The sequence below is a fragment of the Pongo pygmaeus genome, chromosome 3 (assembly GCF_028885625.2).
Source record: "Pongo pygmaeus isolate AG05252 chromosome 3, NHGRI_mPonPyg2-v2.0_pri, whole genome shotgun sequence".
NCBI lineage: Eukaryota > Metazoa > Chordata > Mammalia > Primates > Hominidae > Pongo > Pongo pygmaeus.
The window spans coordinates 139,646,214-139,659,846 of record NC_072376.2 but is presented as its reverse complement, the minus strand read 5'-3'; the positions used below and the strand labels follow the sequence as shown (position 1 = coordinate 139,659,846).

Sequence of the window (13,633 nt, the reverse complement as noted above, 5' to 3'; positions counted from 1 at the left end):
GAATTGTGTTTATTATGGGAAAAATGTTTTTGTTTACAATTATTCAAGATATGATATGTCCAGCTTTACAGAATCATTGAAACTTTAAGACACACTACTTAGGATTTAAGATGGCAAAACCAATTCACTAATTGGCCTTCTGTAATGTTCACAGTTTCTAAAATGTAAAATTTTCGTACGAGATGCTGTGATGGTTAATTTTCTTGTGTCATCTTGGGGAGGTTATGGTACCCAGTTGTTTGGTTAAACACCAGTCTAGATGTCACTTTAAGGGTAGTATTTAGATGTGATTTACATTTAAATCAGTAGACTTTGAGTAAAGCAGATCACACTCCGTAATGTAGGTGGGCCTTGTATAATCAAGTCAAGGCCTTAAGAGACAAAACTGAGATTCCTCTGAGAAGGATGGAATTCTAACTTCAGACTGCCTTAAGACTCAAGACTGCAACATCAGCTTTTCCCTGTGTCTCCAGCCCTGGCCTGACTTGCAGACTTCGGACTTGCCAGACCTCAATCACCTGAGTCGATTCCTTAAAATAAATTTCCCTCTCTCTCTCTTTTGTTTCCCTGAGAACTCTGAATAACACAACAACCGACAGACTAAGAGAATGCACCAAGCAGGGTAAGGCCGAAACGGAGAACAGGGCAGTTTTTGAGACAGTGTCTCACTCTGTTGCCCAGGCTGGAGTGGCAAGATCTCGGCTCACAGCAAGCTCCGCCTCCCGGGTTCATGCCATTCTCCTACCTCAGTCTCCTGAGTAGCTGGGACTACAGGTGCCCGCTACCATGCCTGGCTAATTTTTTGTATATTTTAGTAGAGATGGGGTTTCACCATGTTAGCCAGGATGGTCTTGATCTCCTGACCTCGTGATCTGCCTGCCTCGGCCTCCTAAAGTGCTGGGATTACAGGTGTGAGCCACTGCACCTGGGCAAATTTCTACTTTTTGATTTAATATTTTGGCTGGATAATGCATACAGGTTAAAAATTTTTGAAAGTACACAAAAAAGTAATGGGAATTGAATATCAGAGAGTTAAATATTATAGTATCTGGCAATAAGATGACTTTCCAAGATACTACTGTGAAATGCTGTAAATGTGCTACTGTATAGCTGTAGTGGAGAAATTAAGTATTATATTAGTTTTTTTTCCAAAACAATTCTTATTCATTTCAGCTAGAGGGGTAAAGAACACACACATTCATTTATTCAATTGTATGTATAAATGTAAAGAGAATAGTTTTATGAGTATTGGACTATAGTTAATTAATTCAGGTTTAGTGAGAGAAATTTTGTAAAAAAAAGATTTTGTTTTTAGATAATGGAGAGTAAGAGGTAAATAAATGTTTATGGATGTGTAAGATATAAAAACAATACTGTAGCAAACAGTTAAGTGAGTGAATTTGGGAGCTAGGTTTGGATTCTAGCTATGCTACCTGACAGTATTGAACATGATAAGTTTACTTAACCTTCTCATCTACAAAGCAAGGATAAGTACAGTAAGTAATACTAGAGGATCTTGAATATTAAATGGATCACCATGTGTGAAGACAATAGAATATTGGCTAGCACATACTAAATGTTCAGTAAAATAATGGTTCTCCTTACATTTTTGTACAGCTTTTAACACAAAATAAAAAAATTCAAAGGCTGGAAACAGGTTATTTTAATTTAGTCTGAATATTTTAAAAATGTTTAGCTAAAGCTGACAGTCCTGACATACTCTGTGAAAGTCATATTTGTGCTACATTGTCTAGAACTAGAAATGGAAGTGTCAAATTGTATTGCATAAATCTTTCTTCATAAGCCTTTAAATCTGATTTTTTTAAACTGTTAACATTTTATAATTCCATTTTGGAATCCTAATCCATGTTGTTTTAATTGTTTATGAAATGCTAGATATGCACAGTTGCTATAAGGAAGACTGAAATAAAAATAAAGGAGATTGAGTACAATTCTCAAAATGCATTGGAACTCAGAGACATTAAAAATAAATTTGTTCAGGCTGGGTGTGGTGGCTTACATGTTAATCCCAAGACTTTGGGAGGCTAAGATGGAAGGACTACTTGAGGCCAGCCTGGGCAACATAGTGAGACCCCAGCTCTATAAAAAATTGAGGAAACAATTAGCCAGGTGTGGTGGTGTGCAGCTGTAGTCCTAACTGCTTGGGAGGCTGAGGCAAGAGGATTGCTTGAGCCCAGGAGGTCAAGACTGCAGTGAGCTATGATTGTGCCACTGCACTACAGCTTGGGTGACAGAGTGAGACCCTGTCTCAGAAAATAAAAATAGTAAATAAATCTGTTTGGAGATAGAAACATAATCTAGATGTTAATATATTTCTCTCTTTATACTCAACACACACTGTATTTATGAACCTTCGTTCATCCTTTCATATCAGAATCCTCATGTATTTAGAATGCATTTTTGTTTCTGTACATTTTTGCAGAAATTACTGCATGCAAATGAGGGTGAATAAAGCTATGTTCTGTTTTCATTTCTAACTAAGGACCTATAAGGCCAGAATACCCTAATGTGAATTACATCACCAATAGTACATTTAAAAAGTATATTTTGCCCCATGATGACCACTTATTGGTCTGACAATTTCACTTCATCCTTCTTCTCGACCATCTCTTGAATGGACCCAGTGTTTGTGCCAGAATAATTTTCTTTGGCCAGATCAACTATGCATGTATAATTCTTCATATAGGACTTCCTGCCATCTGTTTCAGATTTTATTTCCCATGTATGCTTTCTTGTTCCGTCATCTGTATTAGTTTGGAACTAATTATTGAGTAAGAAGTAATGTCCTTTCCTGAATCTGTTCTGAATTGCCAGGGGGTTGGGTATTTGAAAAACTTCTGATGTTAAAAAAAAAAGAAAGAAAGAAAACAAAAGAAAAGAAAATAGTGAGCACTGTGAGTATTAGTTAAAATTATTCTACTTTGACTATTTTATGCTGAATTATCTTTCAGATTTATGTTCACTTGGTTTTAGACAGTTTACTATCATTGACCTAATTTGAAAGTCAATGTCTCTTTAAGAATATACAGGAGAATTACATGATTGCAATATTTCATAGCCATGGTGAGTTCACAGAGGGAAATTTGAAAGTTATACTCAGATGTTTCATAAAGAACCATTTTATATCTATTAATGGGAAAAAAAAGCTGATAACCAAGGTTTTCTTCACCCTCCCTGTAAAAGAAAAACACAACATATTGTGGTATCTGCTTATAAGCAGAGAGGAGTAATAGATGACTGGTAGTTTCTTCACCTTCACCTGTGGCATTTTTATCAAGAAATGAGACCAACCTTAGTGATTAGCCACGAGCATGAAGGGTAACTGGGCATTAGCAAGTCTATACTTCTTACTGAGTTATAGGTTAGCACACTAGTTATGGAAGTTTCCAGGTCAGTTTTTTTGCAGTCTGTTCAGCCTCGGGAGACTTTTGGGGAAGTTTTACAGGATGCCAGTAAGTTTATGGCTTGAAGACTCAATGGATGTCTTTGCTTGCCTGAGTAAATTGGGAAATAATGAAAGCCAAGGACAGCATGTCCTTTGCAATTACCAGAAGCACTGATTGCTGGATATACTGGGATTTTCAGGAGAGAGGAGGGAGAAGGACGTGAGCACATCCTTAGTCTTCTCTCTCTGAAAGGATGCCTCAGGCTTTTGAGTAGAAGATGACACTTCCTCAGAGTAATTAATTGAAGTTTTACATCCTAATTTCAAAAAGAAAATTAAAGATAACTTACACTTAAGGACATGTTAATTTTTTGCTAAAGTTGAACTGTAATAAAAAATTTTTATTAGCTATAGTCAGGCTTTTTGGGAATTTTCTGAACACATTCAAAATGTTCTACAATGTTTAAGACACCTGGACAAGAAGGAAACCTGAACAGTTAGTGTGGACTGTTTATGAGCCCCTGAACAGCAGAGAGTGCTGGTGAACCCAGGGCAACAATCTGATTGTCCCATGCAGGCATAGCTTCTGTAACCTAAAATCATGGCCATTTTGGAAGTAGAACCAATTTAGAAACAAAGGGATTCAGCCACCTCTGTTTCAGTAAACCATATTGCGATATCTGAAGTGTCATTATTTTCTAGTTAACAATGTGGATTTTTAAGAAAACACATTCATTAAGAGCATATATGACACCAAGCAGTGTGGTCTTGATCATGTAACCTATTTCCTAGTAGAAAAAATAAGATCATCTTTGTTCTTGTATAATGTAAGAATTTCTCAGTAGTAAAGCCATCAACTCTAAGAAATGTTTAATTATTTCTGCATTAATTTGAGTGAGGTGTGCCACATTATAACCTATTTCTATACTCTTGACTGCTCCATCATTGAAAAACAATTTTTTTAAAAAAATGAGTTTTTCCTCCCTGTGCGTAGTTTGCTTAGCATATTAAACATACTTTTTGTCACACCTCTGCTGTTAGAGGATGCTTTCTTTGTTATGCAAAAGGGATTGAATGCTAAAATGATAAAACTGCTTTATGTAATTCAGCAAAAAATTTATCTGTTTATGTTTGGCTTAGGTGTCTTTAGAATAAATCAACAAGACATACTACATGTGTAATTATTTCAGAAAATAAAACAGCCTTAATATTGTTCTCTCTATTTATTCTCTTTCCTGTGCAATTTCAACTGTTTCTAAGTTTCATAAACTAGGAGGCATAAACAGTTAAGTGTCTGCCTACAGGGTTATAGTCTTATTGGAACTCTCATAACTAATGTATATAGAAGGGCTCCTAAGTACTTATCTACTGCTAATGGTTGTGAGCTAGAGGAGTGTTATAACAAGATTTGTACATATGTGAGTACGTGTATGTATATATATATACAGTACATATATGATATATATTATATTTATTTTTTCAGCTTTGCTGAAGTTACTAAATGACATTTGTAATGTGATGAAGGGAGAATATACTATGCGCTGCTTTCCATAATGGCTAAGAGAAATGACTATTAACTTATAGTCCTCAAATGCAAGCCATCCCAATCCAAAAGCAGCTCTGCAGAAGAGGAATGCCCACCTCATTTTGGGGCAAAGAATTATGCAGAATGTGCCCAAAACACCTGCAGAAAATTAAAGACTTTACTTCTCTGTATGTGAAATTCTCATGAGGTAATTACCCTCAGTGTCAGACATAATACTGCTCCCATTAGATGGAACACATCAAGGGAAAATTGAATAGACTTTTTGTCGGGAGTGCTCCTAAGGATTAACAGGGCTGTCTACAGCAGTAATTGGAAGGTTTCCCTCCACTTTGCATGCAACCATCCTCACTTGTGTCTTTCAGGTTTATTATTAGGCCATTGCCATTCTATTTACCATGGAGGCTCAAGCGTCTTCCTTGTTAACGTCTCCTGCCAGCACCTTTGTTTCTTTGGAATGGGCTGCTGCCTTTAACCACTTCCCCTTTTGTGCTGGCCTTGCCTTGCCTCCCTTTATGTCTCTGCCTGGTCACAGTGCCAAGAGCTGGCAGGAAAGCAGCTCCTTTTCCATGCATCGCAAAGATGAAAGTGACCAAATAGGGCTTGATCAGCTAAAGCATCTCACTTTGTTCGAGGCCTCTTTCATCCTTCAGGGAACTTCCTCAGCAGGGCTGGAGCTGAAAGCTAATCTTTCTGACTGTGTTTTGGCATCTGTAACACCAATATCCAGTTTATAGATCCATACAGCGAGAGGTCTCTTTGTTTGGATTTTTAATATGTCTCTAATTATTGCATATGATTTCTGAGGTAAAAGGAGATTCAGAAATCTGCATCATATTATTTTCTTTACTTCTCTAGCATATGGGGCCATATTAAAAAGATTCATACTTGTCATGCATTATATTATATTATTCAGTGATAGTGTTCTGGCTTAGGTTAAACTGAAAGTAGACATAAAAGAACTGGATATAGAATCAGGTTGCTGTATGTTAGAATAACTGATTCAGGTGTGTAGTGAAGGGTGTGTGTGTGTTTTCTCAGGAGGACACAGGGAGATTGGGATGATGAATGAGGAAGAGGAATATTTATGTGGGCTAACGATTTGAGATTTTCCTTTTTAGGTATTGCATTTGGAGCTAGAGATTTTAGTTTATTAACTTTGCCTTTCAACGCATTTTTGCTGGCTCTTGTATTAAATGAAAAATACAAGAATAAAAAGTTTCCTGCCAATGAAAAAACCCAATTTGATGAATTGTGCTGAAATAAATCAATGAAAATAAAGAGACACCGTTTGTGTCCTCTCTTTATTCTTATGGGTCAGTTTAGTGACTCAATATTTGAAACCATTCTGAATTTGAGTTGACTTTTGAGAACTTAGAAATATTAGTTTACCATTGCTGAAATATCAGTTTAAATATATTTTAGATTAATTTTAAATACACTACCTTTTCTATTTAGAAGAACTTAAAGAAAGAAAATTCTGGTCAATTCTCAGTATCTTCTATTTGTGTGTTTTTATTCTTCTTAGTAGATAATAAAGTCCTTAAGGGTACTATCTGATTTCACTTCTGTATAGCTCCTGCTTTCTTAGCACAGCCAACTTTCAATAAATATCTGTTAAATAGAACCCTCCAAGGTAATTTGTTTTTGTGAGACTAAGGGTAAAAAATAAAATGTCAATAATGGCTAAGAAAAATTTTTGTTTTAGATATTGACCATGCAATTTTTTTAAAGTTTAGTAAAATTATCATCTCTTAATGTATAATACTGTTTTCGTAGCTAATTTCATTCATATGTGAAATAACAGAAATAATTATTACATGATTATGTGTAATTATATAATAATTTAATTGATTATAACAAAATTATAAAATATATGTTCATTATATAAAATATATACACATATAAACTATCTTTTATATATGGAATATATAATTATACTTTATGATTAATTATAATACAATTATAACATATTTTAAATATATAAATACATAAAATTATTAAAAATGAGTTGCAAAATATGATGAAATTAGTATAATGTAAAAATATAATATATAAGCACATATATTTAATATTTAATTTATATATGTATATAAAATCAGTACAGTTATGCTCCAGTTAGAGACCAAAACAACGGCATTTAAGTTTAGAAACTGATAAGAAATCTTTATTGTAATCAAAGGATTAAATAGAGAAAGCTCTTGCTATGTGTTTTAATATAATTTAATATTTTCAATGCAGCATGGAAGTACAAAGTGCATAATACAATGCTTCATACATACTAACTGCTTAATAAAAATGACAGCTACTACCACTATTTTCTTTAAGTTGAGTCTGGTCTCGTTCTGTTGCCCAGTCTGGAGTGCAGCTCACTGTAACCTTGAACTCCTGAGCTCAAGCGATCTACCTGCCCCAGCCTTCCAAGTAGCCAGGACTACAGGTATGGGTCATGGTCCCTGGCCAATCATTATCCTTGTTACTATGTTTAAGCATCTGTCAGGGAGAAGATCCTACAATAGATTATTAAAAAAAATTCCACTTTTATTTTAGATTCATGGGGTACATGTGCAAGTTTGTTAAATGGGTATATTGCATGATGCTGTGGTTTGGGGTATGATTGATTCTGTCACTCAGATAGTATAGTACGCAATAGTTTTTCAACCACTCCTTCTCTTTCCTCTCTAGTAGTCCCCAGTGTCTATTGTTGCCATTTCTATGTCCATAATTACCCAGTGTTTAGCTCCCATTTATAAGTGAGAACATGCAGTGCTTGGTTTTCTGTTCCTGCATCAATTCGCTTAGGATAATGGGCTCCAGCTGCAGTCATGCTTCTGCAAAGGACATGATCTCATTCTCTTTATGGCTGTGCAGTATTCCATGGTATGTATGTACCACATTTTCTTTATCCAATCCACTATAGATGGCCACCGTGGGTTGATTCCATGTCTTTGGTGTTGCAACACTAGACTTTAACTTAGGCTCAGAATATGTCCTGGCTCAGTCCTATACTATCTTTGTGAGCTTATTATTATTATTTTTTTTACTTCTGAAATTAAAATGTTCTATCTCTAAGGGTATGTGAAATCATTTGAAAATTGTAATATTTTGTATAAATGAAGAGTATTATTATTTTGAGAATGTTATTTTCTGCCTCATTTCTAGAACTACATCTGTAGTGGAAACCAGTTGCCTGTGGAGCACACCCTACTCGTGTACCTATTCTAAGATTCTGCTGATCTGTGGCTGATAGACTTTTGACCAGAATATACCGTGACATGTCATGTGAAATGTCAGTTGTAAAATTTATGGGACTGATTCAGACAAAGTAATGTTCCTCAAAGCACCTACATTTGTGAAATTTTATCCTGTCAATTAAATGCTGGTAGAGGAGCCAGACTGACAGTAATCCAAGGTAAAACCCCTCTTTGTTATACTGGATGTAATGACATTTACCAGCTGGCCTTGGCCTGGAGCCTTCTGTTCCTACCTGGATAGGGCCACTGCAGGCCATGAATGGGCTGTTCAGTCTCCAGACCCTCTTGCTTTCTGGCTCCCTAGCAGATTTTAAGCAAAAGCCTAATTAGTAGTGGTGACACCTGCCCACCAAGGAATGATGGAAGGCCATCAGCTCATGGCTCAATGATCACCAAATGTGTAGTAGGTTGTGAAAATATTTGGTCATGACTCATTCACCACTTGGACAAGGTTCAAAGTGAGGAAAACTCAAATGTAAAAGACCTTATATCCATTTCTAGTTTCATCAAATGTCCAGCTACCTTCTCTGAATAAAATCCATACTACCACCAAAAAAAGGAACGCCTTAACCCTCTGGAATTTGGGTCTTTTGCATGATTTTTTTATTATTGTACACACTTACATAAAGAATTGTTCTTTTATTATAACACCTCTCTATGTATGTGTTTATTACATGACAGCAGTAAAAGATTAGTAAATTTTTAAGTGCGTTTATGTTAGAATATTATTTTCTTCTCTATTTTTCACACAAATGAAACATGATTTATGAAAACACAGGGTAAACTTTTTCCCTCATGAGTACTTGCAAACTGAAGTTAGTTATTTTTATTTGCTTTTTTAAGAAAAATAGCTATTTTTCCCTCTGTGTTTTTTGGAATCTTTAATGTATTATATTTTTGGAGGCAACATAAACTGGCATGCAGAAAGCAGTGTGCCAATTTTTTTAACACTTTGTTCCATAATTTTTTAATCCTTTCCACCTACTCCTCTGCTTTTTGCCTATTTAGAGTCCCTTTTTTTGGTAATTTTCGCCCTCATAATAGTTTTGTTAGTTTTTTTCTTTTCTTCCTAGCTCAGTGATTATTTACTACTTCCCTACCTTATGTTGAGGTGTTTTAAAAAATCAACTTCATAATGTTCAAATGATCAGATAAAATTCATTGGTTATTTTTTTCATCAAAGATTTCCTATTTTTAAGGCATATGATATTTTCTTTAAAGAGATTTGGAAAATACACTATACATACAAAGGAGTACGTGAAATGCATACATGTACTGTAAAATTACAACAAATAAAATTAACACCCATGTGCCCACTATCTAGCTTAAGAAATAAAACATGATCATGATAGCAGTGTATCCCTCTGAGATCACATTCCTTTCCCTTTCTATGTTTTATGTCCAACCACATGTATATACCCTAAGAGTAGGTTTAATTCATTGGTATTGAATTTTGTGAAAATCAAATAATAACACATGATATATGTATTCTATGCCTTGCATATGTTGCTTAATATTGAGATTCATTTTTATTGATTTATAAAGTACTATGTCATTTCTTTTCATCACTTTAGATGATTTCAGTATATTAATATACTGTAAGTTGTTTCCTCACTTCTCATATCACACATAACTGTATGAAAACAATAGTACAACACATTTTGTTGAGCATTTGTTTTGGTAAATGTTTGTGATTGTTGTTGTTCGGAAAAATGTTGCTATGCATTTTCTTACATAAATCTTCTAATATATAAATATAAAATCTTTTAGTAGTAGAATTACAAGGCTGCAGCATACACACATGTTCAACTTTATGTGACAAATAGTTTTTGAAGGGGTTGCACCAATTTACATGTACACTGGCAGTGACTAAGAGTTCTTCTTGTCCCATATTTTTACCAAAATTGACACTGACTTACTTTAAAATTTTGCATGAAATTGTATCTCATTGAGGTTTGAAATTGTATTTCCTAATTACTGATGAGGATGCACGTTTTAACAAGTTTATGGTCATTTGGCCTTCCTCTTTTGTGTAATGCTTGTTTATGTCTATTGCAATTTTTACTTGAGGTTATGTGTCTTTTTCTTACTGATTAAAAAGAACTTTTATGTATCCTAAATACTAATCCTTGTTATTTACAGATACTGCAAATATTTTCATTCAGGTGGTAGCTTGTCTTTTTATTCTCTTCATGGTGTATTTTAAGAAACAGAAGTTCTTAATTTTAATGTAGCTAAATATATCAATCTTTTTCTTTATCTTCATATCGTTTGTGTCTTGTTAACAAATCTTTTCTTACCTGAAGTTCATTAAGATGCTATTCTATTTGACAAATTAGAAGTTTATAGATTTTTCTTTATAAAAAGAAAGTACTTCATGTATCTAGAATTTAAGATTACTGTAGAGTGTGAGGTAAAGTTCATATCTTCTTTTTTCATATGAATAATAACTCTCCCAACATTTTTATTGAATAGTTAATTCTTTCCTTACCAATCTGCAATGTCAGCTTTGTTAAGACTCTTTTATATATGCTTGGCTTTATCTCTATTATTTCTATGTCTATCCACTCATATTATTTCTATATCCTTACACCTCTTACCTGTTCTATTTATGATATAATGTCTTAATATTTGACAAGGCATGACATCTGACCTTTTTATATTTTAGGCATATTTTTGCTGTTTTTAAGCCTTAGGAATGCCATGTGGATTTTAGAATTACCTTTTTATATTCCATAGAAAAGCTCTATTCAGATTTTGCTGGAATCGCATTTAATGTGTAGGTTGATTTAACAGAATATGCATTTAAGTGATTCTTGGTTTTCCTATACGAAAGCATCATATACCTTTCCAAATAGAGAAGATTTTCAAAAATATCTTTCAAAGAAGATTTATAATTTTCTTCACACATATTTTTTTTTAGATTTATTCTTTTACATTTCTTTTGTGGCCTTAAAATGATACCTTCGTACATATTTTTAACTGGAAAATACACCAACCAACAAACAAAAAGTGCACAAAACATAAAGTTTAGCTTTTTATTTGAAAAGCTCAGTTTATTAGTTGAAATACAAACAACCATGTAGCTATATACCAGGTTAAAAAATAGAACATTGGTAGCTTTCTAGAAGCCCTGTTTATGTGTTTTCCTAGCTGGTGTTTGCTTCCAGCTACCACCCTCTCTCTCTCTTCTCCTTCATAGTTAAACATATGAAAAGCATTGCCTAAATCTGCTACTTCACTTTGTTTCTTCACTAATTTCTCAACCTTCTGCAGTATGGCTTCTGCCCCCACTCCAGCTGCCATCACTACAATTGGCAATGACGATAAATCTATGGAACACATTTTAGGTTATATATATTTTTCTTAGTATGATATAATTGACCATTCTTTTGTTTATGAAACCTTCTCTTTGCACTCTCATGATCAAACACGCAACACACTGTATCCAATCTACTTAAGCCACACCTTCTTAAACTTTTGTTGTTTCACAAAATTCTCATGCTCTACCTAGTGGATTCCGTTTTGGGCCCTTCCTCTCTCACTCTAAATATGCAACCTGGGGAATCTCATCCACTCAATTCTAGCAATCACTGTCAGTAGACTGAAGGGTCATGTTTATCTCCAGTCTCCTGGCCTCAGGTGGGCCTATCCAGCTGCATGTTCTACACGTCACCTGGATGATCCTCAGGTACTAGACAGTCAGTATGTTCTACACTGAACTCATCACTTTTTTCTCCCTAACCCGTTACCACTCCATAGTCCCAATCAGAGCAAATGCCACCACATTCATTTCGTTTCATTTCATTTCATTTCCACTAACATCACCATAGATCAGCCTCCATCATCTCCTCCCTGAATTTCTATACCAGCTTCCTAAGTGGTCTCAGTACCTCCAGTCTGCTTTTCTTCTGTGCAGCCAGAGTAGTCTTTATAAAGAAACGCATTATTTTCTCATTTTTTATTTAAAACATATAATTTCTCCCTGTTTATCTCAATTAAAAAAACACAAAGAGTAATGCAGCTTTTTACATGGCCAACACGGCCATGCATGATCTGGCATTGTCTCCTCTTTCCATTCTCTCTTTATTTCCTCTTTATAAAATTTCCTACCATGATCATCAGGTCTGACCATAGTAGATACCACCTTCCATGGTAGGCTTTCCAGGAGACAGTCTCTGTCTCACTCCATTGTCATATAATGTTGCTTCCCTAACATGCTATGTTTCCTTTATCCTAGAACCCTGTTGTTGTTAGAAGTTTACTTGTCTGAATCTCCTCTTCATTTAGCTCTGTGAGTAGTATTACAATTTTTTTAACAAAAATAATAACACTACAGTTTAGACTACTTTAAAAAATGTCATTCTATAGGAAATTCATTGACAATAATCTATATTATATCAGTGTTTTGCATTAGGTTGCATTGCCTGATTGTATATCGTCATATAGTATACTTTATCTGGGGAGAGAAACTCTTATAGTCTGATATTTTTTCTTTATTTATAAATTCAAATATGAGTTCAAAATTTGCACTTGGCAAGCCTTTCCTGAAAATAGATCAATGTCCATTTGTTTATTTTTGTGTACCAAGTGTCTAGCATGGGTACTTATTAAATAAGTGTTGAGTGAGTGAATGAATGAGATAATGTAGGAGAGGAAAACAAAATAATTGTGTTAATATTTATCTGGGGAAATTATGTGGATTACTATATATTTATAAAAATCAAACATACAGCAATAACTTGGTTATTACTGACCTCCTTTTCAAAATAGCAACTTAGTGAAAGTCTCACTTTTCTTTTTTTTTTTTTTATTGTACTTTAAGTTTTAGGGTACTTTGAAAGAAGTTATTTTATTTAAGAATACACATTTTTCACTTTTTATGATCAAGCTGTCCCTTTTTTCTGCAATAATATTTATATAAAATTTCTTCCTTCATCATGCTAGGCATATACCACCTCTGCCTCTACCTACCTCTGTTTGACAGGGATTACTACTGAGGCAACTGTAAATATTATCTAGATCCATGGTAGGCAAACCTTATCTGCAAAGGATCAGATAGTAAATATTTTTTTAGTTTTGCAGGCCCCAGTATCTCTTTGCCACTACTCAAATTTTGCTGTGGGAAAGCAGCCATAGACAATATGTAGGTAAGTGGGTGTGGTTGTGTTTCAATAAAATTTGTTTACAAAAGCTAGCTGCAGGATACATTGGCCCACGGACCATAGTTTGCCAATGCCAGCTGTAAAGGAAATATTAAAGGGAGGTGAAAGTTTTGAGAGCAAGCCTAAATTAGAGCTCTGCTGTATATTTCCAGTCATTATTCTTCTTTTATAAAAAGCAGGTAAGTGTGAACAGCAAGGCCTACATCCGTGGGAAGGAGGGAAGGCAATTGTGCCTATAATTCCCATTCAGCGCAGGCGATCTCAC

General features: G+C 34.5%; 1 long non-coding RNA gene across 1 annotated transcript in view; it reads left to right on the top strand.

Moving 5' to 3' along the window:
* Positions 1 to 7,500, top strand: part of LOC134739383 (uncharacterized) — a 70,668-nt gene extending 63,168 nt beyond the window's left edge. The window contains exon 8 of the long non-coding RNA XR_010125979.1: positions 7,306 to 7,500. This is a non-coding gene — a long non-coding RNA (uncharacterized LOC134739383). The remainder of the gene's footprint in view (positions 1 to 7,305) is intronic.
* The last annotated feature ends 6,133 nt before the right edge of the window (positions 7,501 to 13,633 follow it).